Below are 26,993 nucleotides of genomic sequence, written 5' to 3' on the forward strand. Positions count from 1 at the left end.
AACAATAATCATAACGTATGTTATCAAATTACCTTCAAGGAAAGTTGTGCTGGTTTACCCTACCATAAACACTGTACAAATATCCTCTTTCCTTTTTCATTCTATGCTTTAATGTTGATTTTTCACCATCATATCTGTGAATTTTATAATACTGACCAGATACTCTCCCCACCACTGGCCATGTCCTTCTCTCATTTGCTTAGTCACAAAGTCTGGCTTTTCCTTGGGCTTCACAGTGGGGACAAACTTTAATCCATTTCCCAAGGAACTGAAAGCAACTGCTAAATTCCAAGTATCCATCTACAGAAGTTCATTTAAGTTTCCAGTTGCCAACATAGGGGAAATAGCCTATCTACTCTGAATTGCAGTGTCAGTGTGATAAAACATGTTTAGAAGCTCTCAACTTGAAAGTAAGTGATTAATAGGGAAATTTCTCACAGTCAGAAGAAACTAGAGGACCAATACCAATAATATCATTCCACCCTTTCCATTGCTTCCCCCTACTTCTGGAAGAGGAGGGACATATTTCACAACTTTAGGCCCTACTGAATAAGGCATAATTTACTTTACTGATGGAACAGAAAATGGCAGCAATTTTCCAATGTTATATTAATTTCATTAGTCACTAGGTTTCCAACATTTAGAAGAACTAATTGAACAATGGGGTCCTGAGACCCTCAAAGAGTGAGTATACCACCCTAAATTAGAATTGGGATTACAAGCTTTTAATAGTTACAGTTTACCATCAGCATCCTATCTTTTTTTTTTTTTTTAACATCTTTATTGGGGTATAATTGCTTTACAATGGTGTGTTAGTTTCTGCTTTATAACAAAGTGAATCAGTCATACATAAACATATGTTCCCATATGTCTTCCCTCTTGCGTCTCCCTCCCTCCCACCCTCCCTATCCCACCTCTCCAGGCTGTCACAAAGCACCGAGCCAATATCCCTGTGCCATGCGGCTGCTTCCCACTAGCTATCTACCTTACTACGTTTGTTAGTGTGTATATGTCCATGACTCTCTCTCGCCCTGTCACAGCTCACCCTTCCGCCTCCCCAAAACCTCAAGTCCGTTCTCTAGGAGGTCTGTGTCTTTATTCCTGCCTTACCCCTAGGTTCTTCATGACATTTTTTTTTTCTTAAATTCCATATATATGTGTTAGCATACAGTATTTGTCTTTTTCTTTCTGACTTACTTCACTCTGTATGACAGACTCTAGGTCTATCCACCTCATTACAAATAGCTCAATTTCGTTTCTTTTTATGGCTGAGTAATATTCCATTGTATATATGTGCCACATCTTCTTTATCCATTCATGCGATGATGGGCACTCTTTTTTTTTTTTTTAAATAAATTTATTTTTTTTTTTTGGCTGCGTTGGGTCCTCGTTGCTGCAAGCAGGCTTTCTCTAGTTGCAGCGAGCGGGAGCTACTCTTTGTTGCAGTGCGTGGGCTTCTCATTGCAGTGGCTTCTCTTGTTGTGGAGCACGGGCTCTAGGTGCACGGGCTTCAGTAGTTGTGGCACGCGGGCTCAGTAGTTGTGGCTCGTGGGCTCTAGAGCGCAGCCTCAGTAGTTGTGGTGCACGGGCTTAGCTGCTCCGCGGCATGTGGGATCTTCCCGGACCAGGGCTCGAACCCGTGTCCCCTGCATTGGTAAGCAGATTCTTCACCACTGCGCCACCAAGGAAGTCCAGTATCCTATCTTAAAAAAACCTCAGAGATTAGTTTATACACTGGATCATTATAGAGAGGGTTAATAAGAAGTCCAAACCATGTCTCTCAAACGATGAGCACATTTCTATATGACTCAGAGAACCTGTAACAGAGATACATGTTATCCTTTTTCTTTTTTTTGAATTTCATTTATTTTTTTATACATCAGGTTCTTATTAGTTATCTATTTTATACATATTAGTGTATATATGTCAATCCTAATCTCCCAATTCATCCCACCACCACTCCCATCCCCCTCCTGCCACTTTCCCCGATTGGTGTCCATACATTTGCTCTCTGCATCTGCGTCTCTATTTCTGCCTTGCAAACCGCTTCCTCTGTACCACTTTTCTAGATTCCACATATATGCGCTAATATACGATATTTGTTTTTCTCTTTCTGACTTCACTCTGCATGACAGTCTCTATGTCCATCCACGTCTCTACAAAGGACCCAATTTCATTCCTTTTTATGGCTGCGTAATATTCCATTGTATACATGTACCACATCTTCTTTATCCATTCATCTGTCAATGGGCATTTAGGTTGCTTCCATGTCCTGGCTATTGTAAATAGTGCTGCAATGAACATTGGGGTGCATGTGTCTTTTTGAATTATGGTTTTCTCTGGGTATATGCCCAATAGTGGGATTGCTGGGTCATGTGGTAGCTCTATTTTTAGTTTTTTAAGGAACCTCCATACTGTTCTCCACAGTGGCTGTATCAACTTACATTCTCACCAAGAGTGCAAGAGGGTTCCCTTTTCTCCACACCCTCTTCAGCATTTGTTGTTTGTAGATTTTCTGATGATGCCCATTCTAACTGGTGTGAGGTGATACCTCATTGTAGTTTTGATTTGCGTTTCTCTAATAATTAGTGATGCTGAGCAGCTTTTCATGTGCTTCTTGGCCATCTGTATGTCCTCTTTGGAGAAATGTCTATTTAGGTCTTCTGCCCATTTTTGGATTGCGTTGTTTGTTTCTTTAATATTGAGCTGCATGAGCTGTTTATGTATTTTGGAGATTAATCTTTTGTCCATTGATTCGTTTGCAAATATTTTCTCCCATTCTGGGGCTTGTCTTTTCATCTTGTTTATAGTTTCCCTTACTGTGCAAAAGCTTTTAAGTTTCATTAGGTCCCATTTATTTATTTTTGTTTTTATTTCCATGACTCTAGGAGGTGGGTCAAAAAAGATCTTGCCGTGATTTATGTCAAAGAGCATTCTTCCTGTGTTTTGCTCTAAGAGTTTTATAGTCTCCGGTCTTACATTTAGGTCTTGAATCCATTTTGAGTTTATTTTCATGTATGGTGTTAGGGACTGTTCTAATTTCATTCCTTTACACGTAACTGTCCAGTTTTCCCAGCACCACTTACGGAAGAGACTGTCTTTTCTCCATTGTATATCCTTGCCTCCTTGACACATGTTATCTTGATTCCCAGAAAGTGGCTTTATTTTTACCAGCAGCAAACAGTTTATAATATAATTGCTTTAACACTGCCATCTGAATTACAAGGACCCGCCTCAAAAAGTTGTTCCTTACACTAGGGGAAACTAATAGATAAATTTCTTTGACCTTGTTGGTTCTTGCCCCATCACCTAGAACCCTGAATTCTCATTACTATTTGCACTAAAAATGAATTCCGGGTGGTATTATTACCTGTAAATTGGTTCAATTCTAATGGGGAGAGAAAGGGATAGATCCTGATTTTAAATCACATATTTACAATTTTTACCAATTCTCCATGTAATTAAGATTTTTTTTCCACAACATGTTCAGGATCCACAATTTACACATAACCAAGGAGTTAAAGCAATTCCCAAAGCGACAGAGGCTTCCGCCAATTGGTGTGTGTTTGTCCCAGTTCCCAGTGTTCAAAGGGTACCTAAGGCAAGTTGAGGAATAGGACTGCTTATTTACTCCTGAATCACAGAACCAACACACTTGTTCCATATCTGCTTATTATGAACCAAATGTCAAGAACAGCTTAGACTCATCTATGGCCCTTTAATTTGTGTGCCTGGTGACACCCATAAAATCACAAAGTATTTTTCATAGTTTTGTTTTATAAAAAAATGTATCGGTCATTAGTATAATCGACTCTTTATCCTGTAGTTTAATAAAATTTTTAAATTTCTTTTACTTTTCTTGTAATGACATATCTCAAAATAACTTCCTTGATACCAAAGACGCAGCATGGTTTAAGAACCAGTTTACTATTTTGTTAATTGAACTGTTTCCCTTTAATTGCTCCATTACTTTCATCTGCACTTCTTTCTTCTTCAAGCTGGTTCCCCAATCATTCCAAAAATTACTACAGTCCTCCCTCAGTATTAACAGGGGATTGGTTTCAGGGACCCGGCAGACACCAAAACCTGCCAATGCTAACGTCCCTTATATAAAATGGCATAGTATTTGCATACAACCAACCTATGTACGTCCTCCCATATACTTTAAATCATGTCTAGATTACTTATAATACCTAACACAATGTAAATGCTATGTAAATAGTTGTAAATACAGTGTAAACTCTACATAATTCAAGTTTTGCTTTTTGAAAAGTTCTGGAATTTTTTTTTCCAAATATTTCCAACTCACGGCTGTTTGAGTCCGAAGATGCGAAACTCATAAATACAGAGGGCTGACTGTATTATAAAACTATAGGAAACAAGCTAAATGCCATATTACTGGTCAAATGCAGAGGAATATTATAAAATCATTAAAGAAAATGTTAAAGTAGAAAAAGGGTAAAATAAAGACCACTGCATATAATAAGCTCTCATTTTTAAAATAAAAATGAGGGCTTCCCTGGTGGCGCAGTGGTTGAGAATCCGCCTGCCTATACAGGGCACACGGGTTCGAGCCCTGTTCCAGGAAGATCCCACATGCCGCGGAGCAACTAAGCCCATGTGCCACAACTACGAAGCCTGCACTCTAGAGCCCGCGAGCTGAGCCACAACTACTGAAGCCCACGCACCTAGAGCCCGTGCTCCGCAACAAGAGAAGCCACCGCAACAAGAAGTCCGTGTACTGAAACGAAGAGTAGCCCCCGCTCACCGCAACTAGAGAAAAGCCCGCGCACAGCAACAAAGACCCAACACAGCCAAAAATAAATTAATTTATAAGTAAATAAATAAATAAATAAATAATAAAATAAAATAAAAATGGGAAGTGCTAGGGCTTCCCTGGTGGCCCAGTGGTTGAGAGTCCGCCTGCCGATGCAGGGAGCGCGGGTTCATGCCCCGGTCCGGGGTTGGGGGGGATCCCGCGTGTCGCGGAGCGGCTGGGTCTGTGGGCCATGGCCGCTGGGCCTGCGCGTCCGGAGCCTGTTCTCCGCAATGGGAGAGGCCACAGCAGTGAGGGGCCCGCGTACCAAAAAAAAAAAAAGAAAAAAAAGGGAACTGCTATATATGCAGAAATCATGTAAAGAAAAACACAAGAAACTACCCACAATTTAACTACTATGGGGCGGGAAGTGACTGAACATCTCCATTGGGGTAGAGTGATTGAGTGATGATAGGACTTCTAATTTTCACTTTGTAATCTCAAAAAACAGACTATCTTTTTCTATCACTGTGATAAACTTAAGTAATGAACTTCTTTGTAATTACTGATTTCATAGAAGAAAATTGCATTCCACATTTTGGTTTTTAAGTGCAACTACCTTTGCCACTTCACCATTGGGGAAAATAGACTTGTATTTATTGTTCCAAAGACTTCTACGTGAAAATTAATTTTCTCCAATGTTTAGCAGAAGGAAAGCCCCAAAAGAGTTTATTTTTCTTCTATATCCTTTGTATCTAAGATGGATTATATTATTTCAGATCATACTCACATCTGTTTATAATAATGTAAAACTTGTATAAAACAAAATAATAATTGAGAATAATTGCACAGACTGAATAAAAATAAGCAATTTTTGAATGTTTGGGGTTGAGCTTTTTTAAAAAGGATTCTTTTAAGTAGTCTTAAAATATGACTTTAATTTATCCATTAAATCCAAGAGAATTCAAAAACAGGCATTACAGCTGTTAAAATCATGCAATTGACACTAATGTTTTATCATTACTATTTAGCATACAATTTTTTGTGTGTAATTGGAACTAGGTTTTATGTATAATTACCAAAAAATTTTAATGTTCTGAAAAGAATATTAAAAATATAAACATGCCTACTAAATTCCTGCTATTTGAATCAAACTATACAGATTCATAATGAATCTTACCTCTGTATTTGTTAACCCTCTTCTTTAATTCTACTGAACTAGCTCCATTTTACCAATGAGCAAAACAGAAAAGCTTCTGGATTTTGTTTTGTTTTTAGATGTGATTGTGCATTTTAATATATTTAAATATTTTCATCTCATGGAACAGAATGTTTCCTTTTAGGTTTATTTGATGCGAGAATTTCAAATTTCTCTAAAATGGGTTATGGCATAGTGTTGTTGGATGTTTTATGTTACCTCACTTTTCTGCTGTTTTTTTTTTTTTTCTCCTTAGCACTTATACCCATCCAAAATATTTTTCATTTTACTTATTTAATTTTTTATGGTCTGTTTCATGAACCAGAATATTAATCCCATGAAGATTTCTGTTTGTTTTGTTTACTATTGTATCTGTAGAATCTAGAATAGTTTTGGACACATAGTAGGTGTTCAAAGACAACGCAGTGCCTGCATGACAAAACTAGTTAGAGCCAAATACCCACCTCCTATAAATGGGGTACATGTTCTCCAGTTTACCAGGCACGTCCCATTCCTATCACCTGGCCCACTTTATTGATTTATGTTCTTTGCCTGTCTTTGCTTAAGTTTTGAGATTGAAACACTTGAATTATACTTCTAACCTATTACTCTCTAATCTACCTTAAGCGAACTACTTAGTTCAATAACCCATTTGCCAGCTATTACTATAATAGCTTACACCCTCAGTTAAGACTTGTCCCCTCCTCTACTACCCATTAAAAAAAAAGGTCACACGTTCATGCAAATGAAGTAGCAGCACCTGTGAAAGGCTTATGGACCACTGGTACGTGCCACCATAATCCAGTGGACAATTACAGCATATACTTTAAACCTACGTGATACACTGGGTAAGAATTACACCCAGACTGTGTGTACCTCCATTTCAAAAATTATTTTGAGCCTGTAAAAATCTTCTATTTTGTTCTATTTCACCAAGAAAGAGGTTTGGGCATTGATCACTTACACATAACTCATAAATTTATTGAAATGTTTCAAATCTGTATGGAGCTGAAGTCAAACAGCTTTAAAGGTAGCACAGAACCAAAAGACTTAAGAAAAGAGTAGATGTCTTCCTTCACCTGGTCACCTATGCAGAATGTTGTTTTGAAGACACAGGTTAAGGAACTATAATCGGACATAGTGTCTCAGTCAGACACTGCCATAATAATACTATGTAACAAACTACCCCACATATCAGGGTCAAATGTCAATGAGCATTTATTTCTTGCTTGTGTATCTATGAGTCAGCTACAGTTTGGCTAATGTAGGCTGGGTACAGCAGGGCTTAGCTCAAAGCTGTACGCTGGGTCCCGTTTTGCCCCACATGCCTCTCATCACTCGTGGACCAGCAACTTTTAGGCATGTTATTCTCAATGCAAAAGGCAGGAGCCCGCATTTGCAAGCACGCTGCTCACATCTCATTCCTTATCTTTGCCCAGTCAAGTCACAGTACTAAACTCTCGAGGTACACTCCACCACCCATCGTGAGCCAGAGCAACGTTCTGCAGGTAAAATACTTTTTTAGGGGAGTGAAAATTTTAGACCGATAAATCAATCTAAATACACCCACTATTATATGAAAGTAGAGACACGGTATATCTATAATCTGAGACCTCAGTATACATAGATAAAATAAAATTTCAGATGGTGCCCTTATTATGGCAAAGATGAGCCACCAACTTAGAATATGAAGGCTGAAGACTGTGGTAAATGACTTTACCTTCTGGACATTAAGTTCTAAGAACTCAGATGTTAGAACTGAAACTACAAAGGGCTGGCATCTCAAAATCCAGAGACAGCAATAACCACAGAACCTGAAGAGTCAGTCCGTCTCCAAAGATGTGGGCAGAAACCACCTTTCTGCAATTTCTCTAATGGAATTACAATTAACCACAGGCTTGTTGTGGAATAAGGCTCCACTGGGTATTAGAAGTTCGGCCTAATGAATACAATTCCACAGTACACAACAGAGTTTCTAGGTCTCTCTGGAAAGGCATTTAAATGGTGATTTCACAAAATATTACTTTTAATCAAATCACATCGGGATGAGTCACTATTTTATAGTTTATCTTTCTCTAAATAGATTAAATTTTATCAAAGATCACTTCTTCAGCCAAACGTGCTATGTAGTTTTGGTGAATCCTTATTATTTGACAACCTGCCCATTAAACCTGGCTTCCCCTGAAAAGAACTGTGTGCTGAAGAGGAAATACATATGTTTATGTCTATAAATCCAAAGGGAACACAGTATTTTCTTGGTCCCAAATTGCAAGATGCTTCCAGGACAAACAAAGGATTGCCAGTGGAAACTCTGGATATTAGCATTTGAAGTGTTCTGGGGAAGCTGGAAATTTTTGTGAAATAAAAACATACAGTAATTTGAAATTACACACATTCATAGAATAAACCTAGCCAAACTGGCTGCTCTGAGACTATTTTTCCACCCAAATAGTTTAATGGTTTTTCTTTTAAGTATTAGTTGAAAATATTTACCTAGAAGCTCAGAGGAATGTCCCAGAATTGACTGAATTCGGTTGGAAAACATTCTGAATTTTTAAAAAAATTATTCATTATGAAGAAAAACACAGAATGCTTTCTTGTCAATAATGATTAAATCTGAAACACAGGGTGTGGTATCTTCTCAGTTACCTAAATAATGTCATTGACAACAATAAAGCTACAAGCGACTTATAAATTATGTACTACGAGAGCAGAATTAATAAATACAATAAGAGAGATTTAGGGTGTTAGCTACACGAAATGAGAAGAATTAAGGGGCCCAACTCAAGAAGTTGCGAGAAAATGTTGAAACTTCAAATCCCTCAAGATATTTATTGAACAGAGAAGAATAACTACCAACAGCCTGAAAAAGAAATCCCTTGGCTCAAACCACTAAATAGAAGAGGGGACACAAAATGTGCACAACCTGACCATTCCTTTGTTTAAAAACAATAATTTAATAAACAACTCGAAGGCAGAAGTTCTCTCTTGATTTCTGATGGAAATAGCTCAACATCAGCTGGACTAGAAGATCTAATTTTATGTGCTACAACTTAGGCCACTTGGCATACTGCTCACTTTTTTGCCAGAAAACTCCTTCACCCCCTCAAGAATGTTTTTTATTAGGCTTAGCAAATAAAGGAATTTTCGTTCTTTATCTTATGACCACTGGCATCAGCAGTTACAATTTGAAATGACTACCGTATCTTAGCAACTCTAATCTTAACAAAATAAATACAGCAAGGAGCAAACAGGCTTCATGCCACACGAGTGTCTCATCACCATCCAAAAAACGCGAAGGGGGAAATCAACAGAGGATGACTCTCACCGTGCTGGTACTCTGGACTTGGCAACTCTCCCATCGCCAAAAACACTACATTTCTTTACATTTTCACAGCAGGGGCACCTACAATACTATATTTTAGGGAAAATTTCACTAAGACCTAAAGGGGCAGTCATGAAAGAGGGAGGGGAAAAGGATGATTCATCCAAAAAGAAAGATACGAAGGGAAAATGTGAAATGTAATTATTTTCTGTTCCCTTTTCTCCTGGAACTTGGGGGTCACAACAATGGTGGCATCTCCTCAACTGTATCCAAACCAATGCTCATGTTTGCACAGTATGAGCAGTTCCTTCCCTTAGACACTAAAGCCTGAGGTAGCTCTGAATTATGACTTAAAATAAGAAAGAAGGCACTCAATAAATAGAGTGAAAGAATGAATGAATCCATTTCTGGCCTCTCCAACTGGTTAGGAAATAGTAGAGACACAAACCTCTTGAAACCACTTCAAACTCCTGCAGAGATTACTTAAAGTGTCTCTGATGCAGAACTAAATGCTTGCTCGATGTGGTCCAAACACGCGCATCACTCTCAAGTGAACCCGAGGCTGTGCAACTGAAAGGAGAGATCAGGGACTTTGTGATTGGATGGACTTGAGCAGGGAGCTCACACCATCATTTCCTAGCTCTGTGAATTTACAATATTACATCTAACATCTCTGAGCTTCAGGTTCTTCTTCAGCCAAATGGGATAAAACTCCAGAGGGGGGAAAAGAAGATGGCCGTGAAGTTGTCACTTAGAATAATGCATGTAAAGCTACCTATCCCATTTCCTTTAAAGGTGACTGATTTTACCATCAACAAAGGAGACTCACTTTCCTTCTCTTGGTATCGTTTCCTCTGAGTCATATAGGCCACCATCAGCAAACTTATCACATATGGCAGCCTACTCAATGTAATCCTGTTTGATGCTGAGCAGGGTAATCTCCACTCCTCAGAATGTGCAGCTGTTTAGTTCTTTGGCTTGTTACATCTTGTGCATCTCCAGTTAGAAACTGACATCTTGTTTACGCCCTCATTACCTCTCACCTGAACTACTGACTGCGAGAGCTCAAACACTGCTCTTCTAACCTAACCTTGTCTCTTCCAATCTGCGGCCAGCATTCTCTTTCTAAATTTGACCATATTAAACTTTATGGGGCCTCCAAGTTCTGAGTTATGCCTATTTCTTAAGTCTCATTTCCTGGAATTACTTCTATACTCCAGTGAAACCAGTCTGCTTCTAATGCTGCTTCAGACTCAACACTTTGGCAACTGTTGTGCCCTCTACATAAAATGTCTTTTCACTTTTTTTGGCCAGTTGGTAATTCTTCAGAACCCATCTCAAGCATTATCTCCCCAGTGAAGACATTCCTGCAATTGCTTTAGAAGGTTGATGAGATTCCACACGGGACCATGTCTGTACAATATACTGTCTTTATAGCACTTAATTACGGTGCACTGCAATCATTCACTTCCTTGGGTATCTCTGCCACTAGATCATGAGTTAAAGAGTCCTGAGGTCAGAGATTATGGTTTAGCATTCCCACTGCCTGGCACAGTGCCTGCATGCAGTAGATGTTAGTAAATGTTAGCCTATGTCCTCTAGCACTCTCCTCCCTACCCTTCAAATAGTATAAAGATGGATCAAACTGGCTTGTTTGAACTTTTATTTTGAAGAAGTTAACTGAAAATTCTACTTTATTTGTTAATGTAATGTCTAACCTAATCTAAAAGACGAGTAAGCATCTCTTTATCACAGAAAATAGATGGAAACTTACATTTAAGAAAAAAAAATGTTGATGTTATTTTTGTTCTTGCTGAACTTCCAGTTTCTGTTTTCTTGATGAGCATGATTCCATTTTGCATGCTTGTGACCTTGAATCTTTCTTAAGGCTCTAACTCATTCTACTTCTTGCTTCCCTCACCCCACACTTCTTTCACTTTATACTTCCTTGGCAAGAGCCCACGGCGTGTATATAATAGGAACAAAACCAATGATAATGATGATGGGGATAAAAAGATTTACCTTTTGCTATTAAAGAGTCACAAAATTCTGAGTTTTAAAAGAGACATAATGTCATATATCAAAATTCTAATACAATGGAGTTGCTGCTTGGGTCTGTGGTTCAGAACTTGGTACAGTGCCTAAGATAAAAATTCTATATACTTAAAGTCCCCTAAGAGGAACTTCCCTGGAGGTCCAGTGGTTAAGCCTTCGCTTTCCAATGCAGGGGGTGTGGGTTCCATCCCTGGTCGAGGAGCTAAGATGCCTTGTGGCCAAAAAAACAAAACACATAAAACAGAAGCGATATTGTAACAAATTCAATAAAGACTTTAAAAATGGTCCACATCAAAAAAAAAAAATCTTAAAAAAAAGTCCTCTAAGAAAATTCTTCATTCATTCATACAACAGATAATATACTTTACGTAATAAAGAATACGTATGAAGTGCCCAAGAGTATAGTTGAATATCTGAACTTAAATGTTTCTATAATACAACTTTCCTGGTGGCCTTAAAAAATTACTTCACTAAGTCTCCCATCACCATGAAAGTCACCCTCAACCTTCCAGATCTAATCTAGTTCCATCCTTGTAAGAAATATTGCCTATATCCTACTGCTAAGATGGTATGACATTTCACCCTATGCAGGCTAAAGGATATCTCAAAATGGAAATTCAACTATAGAGGAAATATTATCATTATGTCTGAAAAAGGAGGGAAATGACAAAAAATTAGAAGGAAAGAGAAAATCAATTCAATGGCGAGGGAATAAATTCATTCAAGCAGTGTGGATTAAACTCCTACGATTTGCTTGACTCCATGTTTGGTACCCAGGAAAACACATTTAAAAAAAAATTATCTATCCTTTATGGCAGTTAGGGAGACAGACAGACACCAATTATTACGATAGGACCTAAGCCTTACATTGTTCAAGAATATTCTGCCCAGGACCTATAATTATGAATTTTTGAGCGGAGAGTCATGTCTCAACATAATATTGTGCATTACTATTCTGTGAGGAGGAAAGAGATTTACAATCTTTAAGATGGTAAGGCTGTTGTAAGGATAAGAAGAAGTTAAAGTTCTACCGGTTTTTCTCTAAAGCCTTCTTTCCCCAATTATAATCTGCTTTCTAAACAGTACACGAAGCCTTGCTTTTATGGTGAAGATAGCCAGATTAAATGCAGGATGCCTAGTTAAATTTAAATTTCAGCTAAATGATGCATAAGTTTTTAGTATTAAGTATGTCCCACATATTGCGTGGGACCTCCTTCTCCTAAAATTTTTGCATCATCTACCAGAAATGCAAATTTCACTGGCCATCCTGTATTTTTATTTGGTATTTTTTAATTTAACATGGTAACCCTATTTATAGGGGTGCCCATCCAATCTTCAGACTCCCCACTTTGAGTGCACTGTATGTGGTCTTAACGAACGCCGTGGATCACACAGTGACTGAGATACAAAGCAGTCTCCTCGGCCTTGTGTTTACCACAACATTGTTTCTCAAGCCTGCAGGCTTGGACAGCTGAGTTCCCAGCTCACTTTCCTAAACTATTTCTGGTTTATCACACAAGTAACAAAATGTGACCTTTATCCTTCTCTTCTCCTGAAGAAAACAGAAATTTTCTAAAGGGGTAAAAATAGCCGAAATTAAAAAAGACTATGAACTATTCCAGAATCTTGAGGCTGTCAATACTTTATGCTTTTAAATAGTTGCCATGGTTCACCCCAGAAGCATCTGCATATTTCTGTGGTTTTCTTCATGGTGTGTAGTGAACTTTGATATCTTTGGGGAATAAAAGAACTCTCTATCTGTCTATCTACACATATATATTTAACAATGCGAGTTATTGTTATATAAATGTAGGCTGTTGTCAATTTCAGTTCCCTGCCATATCAAAAGAACAAAGCAGGCAGGAAGAGCAAGAGGATGATCTAATATGCCTACGCTAATAACAAAGCCAGTGTCCTAAACTGGCAGTGGCAGCCCTCTTCTGCAGAGATTGTTTTTTACACCATCAGTAGACATTTTACAAAATTGGATGGTGACAGGAAGAGTACATTTTAAATTGTCAACCTTCATGATGTCCTTTTGAAGAATAGCAATTACATAACTCAGGGAGCTTTATTTTGCATTTGAAAAAATATGTATCTAAAGGAGTTTGCAGGGTTATGCAAGACTCCACATTCTGAATTCTTTGTAGAAATTAAGGTCCCTTATTTTTTCCTGTAATCTCATATCAGTTTTTATCCACTTCATAGTTAAGGTGGGAATCAATATTAAGCAAGTAGTACAGAATTAAAGCTGTTTTTGATTTAAATTAACAAGTTCATTTAAAGAGGCCATCAACCATATGCCATTCCTTAACCATATTTAAAATCCAGTTTGTAAGTTTCCAAGGATCACACACCTTCTTTTCATCTCTATGGCATTAAAAAGTTTGCTTATAATATTCTAATATTTTGTTAAAGTTGTTTCCTCTTAGGCAATGAGAGAGGGAAATATTATGCAAAAGTAATTTTATATCACCCAAAAGTCATTTGGTCTTTTTCTTCTAATTCTCATCTTTTTTTGAAATAATTTTAGAAAAAGAACTCTTTAAAAAATGCAGACAATGCCAAGAGAAACGCATTGCAAGTACCCTAAATAGTTAATGTATTTTCTAAATGAATGATTTAAAATAGCTATTAAAGGAGAGGAAATGAGCTTAGGTTTCTAGTAATGACTTCTCCTCTTCAAAATGAAATCTGTAAATCCCTGATTGCAATTCCAAATCCCCAAAGGACCAGCAGTTCTGGGACCAGGGCTCACTGGCTTTATGTCTAATAGCACCAGATAAGTAGCATGATTTTTATATATGTAATTTGGGAGAATATTCAGAATTTATAGTCCCGGAGACAATTTATGAATGAATTTCCTTTTTAAAGTACATTATTCTAAAAATCAACTTTTCCACCCAAATTGTAAGCAGAGCACACAGGAATGTGAGAGGCATGGATATATACGTAGAGAGACATATGTATATATATTTATATATGCATGCACACACATGCACGAAATGTAAGTACCATTTTATTCATAAGAGCATAATGATTCAGCCTGTGATTGTTAATAAAAATGCATTTCTAACCATCAAATTTGAGTCTATTATTCTAAGTTAATTGCATTTGCCCTAAAGAGACTTACAGCTGGCTGTCAGCCTGTTTGTGTCAGTTTCATTTTATTCATCAGTCAATCTTGTCTCCTCTTCTTTTTCACATCCCATATATTGATCAAATAGATTTGTTAGCATCCCTCCACACCTTTCACAGCATTTAAAAAAATAAAAAAATAACCTCGATATTATCATCAGATACATCTGATGACTTCATTCGTTCGCATGTTATCTTCAGTGCTATTTCAGTAGCAAATAGAGGCCCTTTGGACAAGCCCATAAGATTGCCATTAAATATAACAGATGTAACTCACTCAAAGCGGCATTGAGAAAAAGTTAAACGGGAGAAAAAAGTGAACAACGGCAGTGGTCGGCGGCATCTCCGCTTTTCAGTTGTAATAGAGGATACTCATTGCGGTAAACATTAGTTCTTTACTGGAGTGTATTATGGAGTAAAAAGCATCTTGTTAAAATTCATCCTCAGAAGAGAATGTACTATTAGGTGGTGAAGTGGATTAAAGAAATAAATGGGCACCATGTTCCCACTGGAGCCAAAGAAAACCAGTGGGGGAAACAGAAGAGCAGGGAGGTTAGGGTAGAAAAGTAGTTAAGGTGAAAATCTGCAAAGAATTAGAATCTTCCTTGTGTGAGTCAAGTTGCTTAGAGAGGAGATAAAAGGCATCACAGGGTGAGGAGATAATTAGCAGATCAGAAGCAAAGCAGTTTAAAAGGTGACCCTTACCTCCTCTGTTACTCAGTCTAAGAAACTATAGACAATTATTACAGTATTTTCTCCAGGGATGTGTGATACAGTTTCTCCACATATCCTCCAAGACACAAAGCTCTCTCAGCATTGTCACTGCGTTGCCTGAGTTCAGTGCTTTTTATGGAAATTCCTTTACATCACGCCAGCCTTGTCTTTCAACCTTGCTTTAGATCAGTGATTCTCAAATGGGGTGATTTCACGCCCCCCAGGGGACATCAGAAATACCTGCAGGCATTGGGGGAAGGTGTTACTATCACCTGGTGAGTAGAGGCCAGCTATGCTGCTACACACCCCACTGTGCACAAGACACCCTCCACGACAAAGAGCTACCCACCCCAAATGACAATAGTGCCGAAGTTAAGAAACCCGGCTTTAGATGGCTGACTGAAATACACGTAAAGCTAAAAAACAAAAACTACATCACAGTACAGCAGCAGTGCAGTGAGCAGGATTTTAGCAACTCTGAGAGGCAGAGAGCAGTCCAGCGACTACACACAGGATTTCACACTCGCCTATTAAATAATACAATTCATTTACCTAGACCCCAGGAACAGTGGAGCAAAATACAACCCCAATTTTGAGGAGAACAAAGAAAAATGAAAATCATGGCTTGAGAGAAGACATTTCAAAGACCTCCAAGACAAACCAACTGAAAAATCTCCAATCAAAAGACTCCGCAAGAAAATTGTATCACAGCCCCTAATCCTCAACAGACCTTAACAAGATGTTCATGAGCCAAAGACTCATGTCTGCAGAAGACAAAAGACATAGGAAACAATATAGTCTAGAGAAGGATTAGTGTTAAGAGGCAGGAGAAAGATAAAACAGATTCCTCCACCTTACAATTAGAACGCCTAAAAAGAATAACCAGAAATATGCTCAAAACCACGTTACAGTAATGGTTACATCTTTCTGCTCTTGGGAAATTAATATTTAGGTTAGACCTGGGGCAATATTTTTAAAACCTTTTTTTGATGAGTGCTTTTACCCCACCTGACTAGACACCCCTGCCTGGCACAGATGGCCAAGACATTTGCTTTTTTAAATACTCCATATTTCCACAGCCACCCACCAGACAAAAATTAGATTACCAATGCTTGTGTAAACTTTCCAAGCTCTGACACAATAAGATTCCAGGAAATGTACATGCACAGCTAAAAGCAGCATTATACATAATGCACTGTAATTCCAACAGACAAGTTGCTATCTTCGATAGATATACACACTTTCCATGCCAAACACATGAACGTCAATACATTTTTCTCAAGTTAAAATGGAAACCATTTAACAGATATAATGGGCACAATGAATTTCATTTTGCATTACTAATGCAGCAGAAGAGAAGGGAAGCTTTGGCAAGGATTGCAGTAAGACCAAGAAAAACAGGAAACAACTTAGAAGCTATCATGGCTGTGCAAGCTATTGCTCTAAAGCATGGTCATGAACCCAATGGCCACTGAGACTTCATATTCTCAAAACTCTAATTCCACATAAACAAATTTTTGACTCATGGGAAAAAAGTAAAAAATGGACAAAAGAGTGGTTGCATTTTTCGCAAAAAGGTCAAGAGAACGTCACCATCATTTTTTCCCACAGTTCCTGAAGAGATGTTATCATGACCAACTTGATTTTAGGGGAGATAAATTGGAGGCAAATGAATTAGATGATGCGTCATGTGAAAGGGAATTAGGAAGATAACCCAGGAGCCCAAATCCCCAGCCTCTGCTTTTACCACCGGAAATACATATCCCCCAAGACTCCTTCTCATCACTGTTAAAAAAAAAAAAAAAAATCAAAAACAGCAATTACTTCACTGGCCCTTACCTTTATCTTAAAGTCTTTCTGGCACCTAAAATAGTTTACCTCAATCATTGCACACCAAAGAATTTTTTGGTGCTTTCTACTAGATTTAGATAGTAAACTCTGAAGCCCTAGATAAATGTTATTATGCAATTTAGAATAAAGGTTTTGAGCACAGGCTTACTGCAATCAGGCACACCTCACTTCCAAGCTGATCTCGCCTACTTAGTGAGATGGGCAAACTGAGTGACTCTGAGCAAATTCCGTTATCAGAGTTTCACTTTCTCCATCCATAAAATGGGTGTATAATAGTCCTTATATTAATGGTTTTGGGGAAGGATTAAATGGGGCCATGTGTGTAAAACATTAGGTAAATTAATAGTAGTAAAGTCTAGCAGCAGCAGGAACCCTTCCTGGGTTCAAATCCCTGCTTCCACAGCTTCCTGGCTCTGTGAACTTGGATAAAATCTCAGTTTCCTCACCTCTAAAATGAGGATAGTAATAATAATAACTTACAGGATTGTTACGAGAATGAAAGTGACATAATAATAATAATGGCTTGACAATTCCTAACCTAAATTAAAGCACATTACATTTTAACCATAATCATTCTTTCCATCATATTTACAAAGGAGATTTAACATCTTTAGTATTAGGCTCCAAGATAAATGATGAAAGTATCTCAAAATGTAAATGCATACATAGAGATAAACTTGGAAAGAAACCAACTGGCGGAACAACATAAGACTTTCTTCATTATGTTTATCATGAGTTCCAGCAAGGATCTGTCTTTCTTTGATCTTATTTTTGCCCTTAGAAAAATAAAAACACATCTCAACACAGTGAACTTTTCAAAGTGGAAATATGACAATATTCAGAAAGCTCAGACCTAGCAATTCTTCAAAAATGCTCCCACTTCCAGCAACTGATGACTTTTTTGGCTAATGTGCCATATATGGTACCTCATCTAATTACAGAAGTCAGTATCACCACAGTCAGTCCCATGGCTAAAAATGATGTGACAGCAAATTGGTTATAAGATGTAAAAAATGGTGGACACAAAAATGAAGAATATCTTTGACTGTGAAAGGTCAAGATGAGTTAGTAAGCTATTAACTTGGCTCATTTTTCAAATGATGAGTCAATTTTTATGAGAAACATTCAGTGTTTTCAAACTGCTTATCAAGTTCCTAATTCTGTCATCTTAAAGGCCTATATTACTCAAAATTTTAGAACACCACTTAACATCTTAGTTGTCACAGTGATGTGACCTGGAATATGAAAATAACTCAAACTTTTAGCTTGTTTTTGTCTTCCCATGCAGAATAAACTTTTCAAAATGAGGGGCTTCTAAGGTGTACCATGTTTAGCCAGATAAAAAATAAACCAGATTGGTATGATAGTCAGCAGTAGAAAGAGAAACAAATTAAGTACTTATAATTAAAGATTGAGGAATGAAAGAATTCACACTTTCTTAGAGCTATTATTTCAGACAGTCTGGTGTCAGAATTAAAAGCCAACCAGTGCATCTGTTTACATTGCCAAGGATTTTCACAGTAAGAAGGGCTAGGAAACACATATTTTTTAATTAGGGTCCAAATCCCAAAGAACACCTAAAAAATAGGATGCCAAAAATAAATGTTCTCGTGATTTGTATTGTCCAATGTCTAAACAAAGACAAAAAATTATGTTTCTTACTTCTCCTTTATAAACACAAGTGAAAGGAAAAAAAGAGAGAGAGAGAGAGAGAAAAGAAAAGAAAAGTAGTTCTGTTGCTTTGGCCACAGACTCCTTTTTTTGTTATCCTGCTTGTTTCTGGCTCAGCTACTGCTTTTCTTTCCCAGGATGAAATAATATAGGAAAAGCCGATTAAGGAAAACTTCACTCACACAGAAGGTTCACCAAGATGGCTCAGTTACCAAGCCTTAAAAGCTGAATTACAATGGCCACCTAAAATGACCATTCTATACTTTAAAGTACATCTCCATTTGAAAAATTTCAGTTAACTCTTTGCTTATCTTGAGCTTTAAATTAAAGGAAAGTCCTCTTTAAAATCCACAGTGATGGATCGAACGTTGTCGTACTCAAATCTACCATTAGCTTATTTTTACTTCTCACCAGCAAAATTAGAGGTATTTTCTGCAATTTCAAAGATCACTCCTTTGGTCAGTTGAAAAAAATATATAAAAAGTAGTATTCTGTACACAAATAGACTTCCTTCCCTCATTTATTTATTCAACAGATATTTATTGATCCTCTATTATTTGCCATACGCTGGGCTCATTGCTGGGAAATACTGAACTAAACAAGACATCACTGCATATAGCATATAATCATAACACAAGGTGTTACCATCTCTCCTATTGGAGGTATAGGGTTCTGGGAAGCGCTTACCAGTACAAGTGGACTAGGATAGACTTGAGAGATGATCAGCCCTCATATCTTTTATTTGACAGAGGAGGAAACTAAGATCTAAAAAGATTGAGTTGCATAATCCCAGAGCTCTTTACTGGAAAAAAATCACAGGACTAGAATTCATGTCTCCAAATTCAAATCTCAAACTCCCTATATAGCAATACACTCCTCCCCAGAACATAATTTTCCTGAAAACAATAATGCCAAGCCATGACTGTCAAAGCAGTTGACTTGTTGGAAATATGCTTTGAGATCAAAGGGTCAACATTCTTCCTAATTGTACGGCATTCCCGATGGTGGAGAGGGAGGGCTCAGAGGTCAGACCCAACTGGATCCTAACCTTAAATCGACCATGCCTAACTAACTAGTGACCTTGGAGAAGAATGAAACTCTGAAAATCATCTGGATTTTAAAAAAATCTTCCAAGTCAGGATCACAATATCTACATGAAAGGGGTAAATTTCATGAAAGAAATTGAGTAGAAACTCAATACACATAAATTTTTGTCCCCTCTTCTCACTCATATAAATTGAACAGAACTGATTGAAAGACCAGGTTAGCAGAAACCACACCTCAGTTTATTTCTTACCAGTTATTTTAGCATAAGATCCAGCCTCCAATTTTAATCCATTTTCGTAGGTCATTTTTGGCATACCTCCACATAATTTAACATTTCTACTCTGTGAACCTTTTGGGAGTTAGAAAGCAGAGATTAAACAATTGAATTTAGAGAATTTCATCAGCATGGGAAGGAAACAACAGTCAGAAGAAATATTTAAAATGAATAAAGCCTCCTATATAATGTCGTGGGCCTCTTTCCATTATAGAACACAGAAAGCCAACTAGCATAGGTAAAGGGAATTTGTAGATTCATGTAGCTAGGATGTCCAGGAGTAGATGAGCTTCAGATGTAAGTGAATCCAGGGACCCAAATGGTGAATTCAGTACCTTGCCTTTACTTTTTCTTGGCTGTTTGGCTCCCTGTTTTGGCTTTATTCTCAGGCTTTTTACACAAGGCAGGAAAGATGGCTTCTGTCAGTCACAAGCCTACATTATCTTTCTACCCCACAAAGGAGGAGAGAACCCTCACTTCCAACAGGCTAATCTCAAGTCTCAGGGAGCAACCTGATTGGTACTGCCTGGGTCTTAGAGCCATCCCACCACAAACCTCTATGGCTGGGAAACAGAGGACATGGGTTACCATGTCTCTGTACATGGAACACTGATGGACAAGACCATTCCACTCAAGCTACATGGAATAGGTCCTCCGTTGGAAAGTGGGTTTCTCTTTCCTGAAAAAGGAAGTAAAGGGAGCCTGGAAAGGCAAAAAAATGGATATCCACTCAAATAATTATTTTTAATTTCCCTTCTTTTAGGCCCATCCAGCTCAATTCAAAATCCTCTGGAAGACCCTGGTAGGTTCATTTTATTTCTTTGTAATAGCTTCCTATACTGGCTAATGGGTACTTTTGGTGCAATATGATAAGGGAAGGACTCCATCTTTGTCTACATCCACAGTATAGTGGCCACAGCACCGGCACACACATCATCACACATCTGCATTATTCAAGGCATACTGCAATCAGTTTTTACCTTGAAGGTGCTTATACCCTATCTCTGCATACATGTTAGGTCACAAAAGTTTAAAAATCATGTATTCATTTATACAATACATGGATTCAGAGTCTATGTTTAGGACCCTATGTTCAGCTTTGAGGGATGACAAAAACCTCAGTCTCTGTCCTCGAAGGACCAAGGAATCTCTCAAAGATATCACTTGAAGCTGGAATCTGCAAAGAGCACTCCATGTATAATTAACATCTGAGCTGGGTTTGGGGGCATAAGTAGAAGTTTCACTGTTAGGCATGTACAAAGAGGCCAAGACAGAAAAGTTGAAATGTGCTTTCTCGCTTAGTGAAAAGATGACACAGAAGAATGGGGAATAAATAGCAAGGAAGCTTTTAAGTATTCAGCAATGAAAGTCTGCCTAAATACGTCATGGTTCTCCGGTAGGAGGCAATACTGTGCCCCAGTTCTTCAGGAAGAGGCAGGGCTAAATGAGCAAGACGCATTAATGAGGGGGAAAAAAAATCCAGTGTCACATTGACAAATACAGTACGGCCCATTTACATTAAGTAAAAATCAGACATGCATATGTTCGTTAATGTAGATAAAAGGTCTAGAAATGAGTTATCCCAAACTGAAGATAGGAACAGCCTCCATAAAGAGTAGTCAGAATGAAGCAAGCAGCAGGAGTGAGGTGGGAATTTTCCTTTGCTTTTACACTTCCGTATCACTTAAGCTCTTTTTTTTCCACAATAAAATTTTATCTACATGTTGCTTGCCTAATAAATAAATACTGTTTACATAGAAGGAAGTTTTTGATCAAAATAAGGACCAAAATAACACTGGCAGGATAAGGAGTGTGAACTTTTAAAAATTAATGTTCTTGTTATTTTTGGTTGTCAGTGGGGTAGAGAGCCAATATCCTGAGCGAGACGTTAGGAAGAATAACATTTTGCAGGTGGGATTATCTTCAAGCCAATAAACAAATAGGCAGGTAGAACTCTTTGGAGGTCGTTACATAGATAAATACATATATTTTGTAGGTGTATATGTATATATAAATTAAACAAATATATAGCCTAAATAAATATATTTTATATAGGAGGTTATTCCAAATACATATAATGAACATACATAATAATGAATATATATAAATGAACAATAAGAGTTAGGGAGAGAGAAGAAAGACAAGTTCTTTTCTGAGTATGAGGGATTTTAAGATACCAAAGACATGCCTTTACGGATGTTTGCTTGCAAAGTGTCTTAAAGAGAACACATCTGGCTATGGAGATCACAACAAGCAGAGTCGGATTTCAGGTGAGATGTGGCAGTCATCTACATGAAGACGAGAAGTGAAGTAATGAATGAGGTCAAAAGGTCATCAGGGAATAAATGAGGTCAGCAAGGGAAAGAGTGAAGAGAGCCTAAGGCAAAGCTTTGAGAAGGATCATCCATTAAGAGAAGAGAAGCAATGCACTGGCTCATTCATTCACTACTAATTTTTTTCAAGGACCCTGAGCCAAACACTGTAGGTTTTGAGGACGGAATAGAGCGGTGGAAAAAATGGCATGGTGACTGCCCAGAGGGACTTATAACCACTGGAATGAGAACACCCACTAACATTAACTGAACGCTTCGTGACTTTGCAATGTCACTGAAGTATCACATCAACCTTAAAACAATGTTATTACCATCTCCTCTCTGTGGATGAAGACATGAGGCTTAGTGAGGTGGGCAATGTGTCCCACGTCATACAGCTATGAAGTGGCAGGGACTTGATTTGAACGCCAAGTTTATCTACCACCACAACTCATAAGCCTGTGTAACGCTGCAAAGTGGCCAACCAATGGGTCACAGAAGAAACATGAGAAGAGAAAAAGAAAAAAAAACAACAGCATTCTGTGCTAAAGAAGACAGGGACAGAGTCGTGGGCCTGCTAAGCCATGTTATCAAGGAGGAGGGAAACTGATGCAAGATCACTGATTTGATGGTTAGAAAGTCATATATTCATTCATTTATTCACTCAACCAATATGTATTAAGCAGGAGCATGTATTACCGCATGGGCTTTGAAAGATCAGTTTTACTTCTGTGGGGATGGAAGTCAATTGTGAAGGATTAAGGAATGAGTAGATGGTAAAATTGCTTGCGTTAAGGACTCCTCTGAGGAATTGGGTGATGGAAAAATTAGCTTAAGAAGGATTTTCAGGCTATGGTGTACCTAAGCAAGCACGCAGAGGCAGGATGGAGTCAGTAGAGAGAGTGAAAATACAGGGAAAGAGGATGATGGTGAATACAGATGCTTCCTATGGATGGAGAAAGAGAAGGAGATGCAGACTCCTGAGGCAGAAGGTTATCTTTAAAAGGAGAAGGGTCCCTTTTCCTCTGATAGGGGATAGAAGAAAATATAAAGGAACTGAGAAATGCTGCTGCAAAATGCAATCATAGGAAACTGTACCAATAAGACTTTATGTGCACACTTCTAGACATTGGTTCTCGACCCTGGCTACACACTAGAATCATCTTGGCAGTTGTTACAAACTGTGATGCTTCGCCTGAACTCCAGTCCAATTAAATCAGAAAAATGTGAGGTTTCTTCAGGCTGAGGATATCCAAGGCTGTAAAGAGGACTTGGCGAGGTGTGACTAGGGGGGAGGTTACATGTGATAACAACTTGAGTAAAATCTGAAAAACTAGGATCCAATAAAGAAATGAATTTGCCTCAAATAAAGGAAGGAAGGAAGGAAGAAGTGGGCAAGAAAATAGAAACATTAGTATGTGGGGAGATGACAAAGGATCCTTATAAATTTCCAAATTGCTGCAAAGTAGATACACGTGCGTCCCATTACTTACGACCATAAACTGTACTAAGCACGGGTCTTAACAGTACTACTCTCTTTTGCATTCCCAATCAATCTGCATCGGAGTCCCTGGCATACAGTGGATACTCAATAAACATTAGTTGAATGAAAAACTTAATAAAAAAACAAATGTATAACTCAGGTGGCAGCCCAGCCCTCTCTTCAAGTATCTAGAATCCTTGAGAACGGTGGAATCGTCTCATACGCAATCCCAAGCCACTCACTGCAAATACTTCTCACATCTCAGATCTACATGGGGCCTCAGCTGGTTTCAGGGGATATGATTTCAACCTCTTTATTCTTAATGCCATCAACAATAGGTTATGTGGGTAATCGATTTTTACTAAAGTTTTACAAAAGTGAGAAAACAATGGGGAGGAGGGCTTTATCAGCAAAACAGCAGCCAGCAAGCAATTTAAAATTAGGTATTAGACAGCCATAGTGTTAACTATGTCACTTGGCCTTTCTCATTGGCCCTTATTCCATGCTGAGCCCTCGCCTCCTGCCATCTTGCTGCACTCTTATTTCCGTCAAGCTTCACCAGTACCACCCAAACCACAAATTTCATCTTTTCTTATGCAGAGCAGTTTCACTATGACTATCTCCTACACGGAGGCTTGGGGGGATCTCACTTCTAGTACCTAAACTTTCCCAGAAGTGCTTTTGCCAAACCAAAGGTTAGATATTAACCCCAACCTTTTTAGGGCCCCAAACTTTCATAGCCAATTATGATTTTAAATGGCCTTTTCCTTCCTTCCATACAAAAGAATGAATCATCCTGGGAAGACAAATGGAAAATCCCCAACCCAATAATAAATGAGGCCCCGTGAGGGAATAAACATTCGTCATTGGAAGTCCACGGAATACGTATACACATGACTGTTGAGAATAATCCTTACCTTCCTTATTGGGGCGTCTCAAAATTAGTGTCTTTGTCTGTGAATGTCATCATCGTATCCAGTCACATGAGCAGTGATGTGAATACAGCGGGCACTCAACACAGACGCACTAATCATGAGGATAAAGGGTAAAGATGAGATACTCTCTGAGATTTTATACCTTATAATAATAGTGGTAATAATAGCTGCTTTGTATGTCCAAAGCCGTTTAAAAGCATTAACATTTCACATGGCCACACATCCTCAGAAAGGAGATCAATATTTATTCTTCCAAGTGTGTCAAGTATACAGTTGCGGAACCTCGAGGTGAAAGTTTCACCCTGCCAGTGTCAGCCTCAGACCTTGGAAATCACATCCCCAGTTCAATGTGTCAGAATAATAAAGTGACCCCGGCTGGCTGAATGTCTTCATTAATGGCTGGGGGTGGGGGGTGGGAAGCAGGCGGAAGGAGCAGACAATAAGGCTTTGGGAACTCACAGCGCTAAATAGCCGGCAAGGAAACACTATTATTTGGTGTTGCATCAGTTCTGGAAGGGAAAAAGATACACACACACACACACACACACACACACACACACACAGACATCACACATCACAGCAGTCCTGTTTAGTCCTTTCCAATGAGAATTTATTTTTGTAACTCCTGGTCCAAGTAATTTTATTGCCACTGATTGGAAGGGGAGGGGGATGGTACTAAGAACTTCCTTCTGGCGTCTCTCTCTCTCTCTCTCTCTCTCCCTGCTTAGTGTGTGTTTTGCTGATTAAGCAAATCGACCTTAATTAGGAACTAAGTAGAAAAGAACTCTGCAAGGTTTCCTTAAGCAGCGTCAAAACGACCACAGCCCATTCTCAGAGCCCATTAAGAGGTAATCAACCGACGCAACTAACAAGTCACTCAGACCAGACTTCTGGAATTTGGCTCTTTTGTTCTGTCAGTTTGAAGAGCGCTGGGCGAGTGATGCAATTTAGAAGGGAGCTCTTTCAGAGCTTTCACTCAGGAAGGCATCGGGAGCTCTGGGGGTAGAGCTTACTTAGCTCAGAAAAAGGGAAAGAATGCAAGTTTGCATTGACAGCTTGATCCCAGAGAGAGGCTGCGGGGCTGCTTGTCTGGCGGGTCCTCTGGGTGTGCATGAGGCACGGGTAGGAGCCCTCGTCTTAAGTGAACGTGCGCCTCCAATATTAAAAGAACAATTACCTTCCTGTGCACTGCTCGCTGTTTGCTACTGCTGTTTCCTTCAATAAAACCTCTTTTCACTTGCCAATGGGAACCTGTCAGGCAATAGTATTTTTCAGGCGTGATACACTTACTAAAATGCCCTTGTGAGCTTTTAATACATTTACAGTTGATAACAATAGGGCTGTTTTGTCAGGAAAGGTAAAAGAAAAGTATTTGTTACAAATGCAGAGCAATGGCAAGACAGGATTGGACCAGTGTTGCTGTGCGTGGTGGCTGCTGGTCCCTCCTAAGTGTCAATCCAGCTGCCGGAGAGCAGGGAAAAGGAGCAAAATGTGATCAGGGTGTGGTCTTTTTATTCAAATTGAAATTCACCTTTTTTTTTCTAACATAAATACATTTTATAGACAATATATTGTTTCATGGAGTAGAACATATTCTTCTTTGGTGATTACTTATTGATTTTCTTTTGTCTATAACAATTTAAAGTACTTTATTGCTTACATTTAAATAAATGCTAAATCAATTGTAAATTATACAACTATATAGTAGATATATGTATAGAGACATTATCCAGAATACATGCCCTGGTCAGAATGGAGACTTGTAGAAATACTCACTTTAGATGACTCTTATAAGAGCAGAAATGTGAAGAAATAAAAAGATCTTACATTTCATCCTCAATGCTCAATTCTTTTAACATCTTTATTAGAGTATAATTGCTTTACAATGGTGTGCTAGTTTCTGCTTTGGAACAAAGTGAATCAGCTATACATACACACATATCCCCATATCTCCTCCCTCTTGTGTCTCCCTCTCACCGTCCCTATCCCACCCCTCTAGGTGGTCACAAAGCACGGAGCTGATCTCCCTGTGCTATGCGGCTGCTTCTCACTAGCTATCTACCTTACGTTTGGTAGTGTATATATATGTCCATGCCACTCTCTCACTTCATCCCAGCTTACCCTTCCCCCTCTCCGTGTCCTCAAGTCCATTCTCTACATCTGTGTCTTTACTCCTGTCCTGCCCCTAGGTTCTTCAGGCCCTTTTTTTTTTTTTTAGATTCCATATATATGTG

General features: G+C 38.4%; 1 long non-coding RNA gene across 1 annotated transcript; it reads right to left on the reverse strand.

Annotated features, from left to right (window-relative positions):
- Positions 1 to 755: 755 nt before the first annotated feature.
- On the reverse strand, positions 756 to 26,993 carry LOC125965598 (uncharacterized). The gene is made up of 2 exons (XR_007479670.1): positions 26,822 to 26,993; positions 756 to 985 (listed from the first exon to the last, which is right to left on the reverse strand). It is a non-coding gene; the product is annotated as an uncharacterized LOC125965598 (long non-coding RNA).

Source organism: Orcinus orca, chromosome 10 (genome assembly GCF_937001465.1).
Source record: "Orcinus orca chromosome 10, mOrcOrc1.1, whole genome shotgun sequence".
Taxonomy (NCBI): Eukaryota; Metazoa; Chordata; class Mammalia; order Artiodactyla; family Delphinidae; genus Orcinus; species Orcinus orca.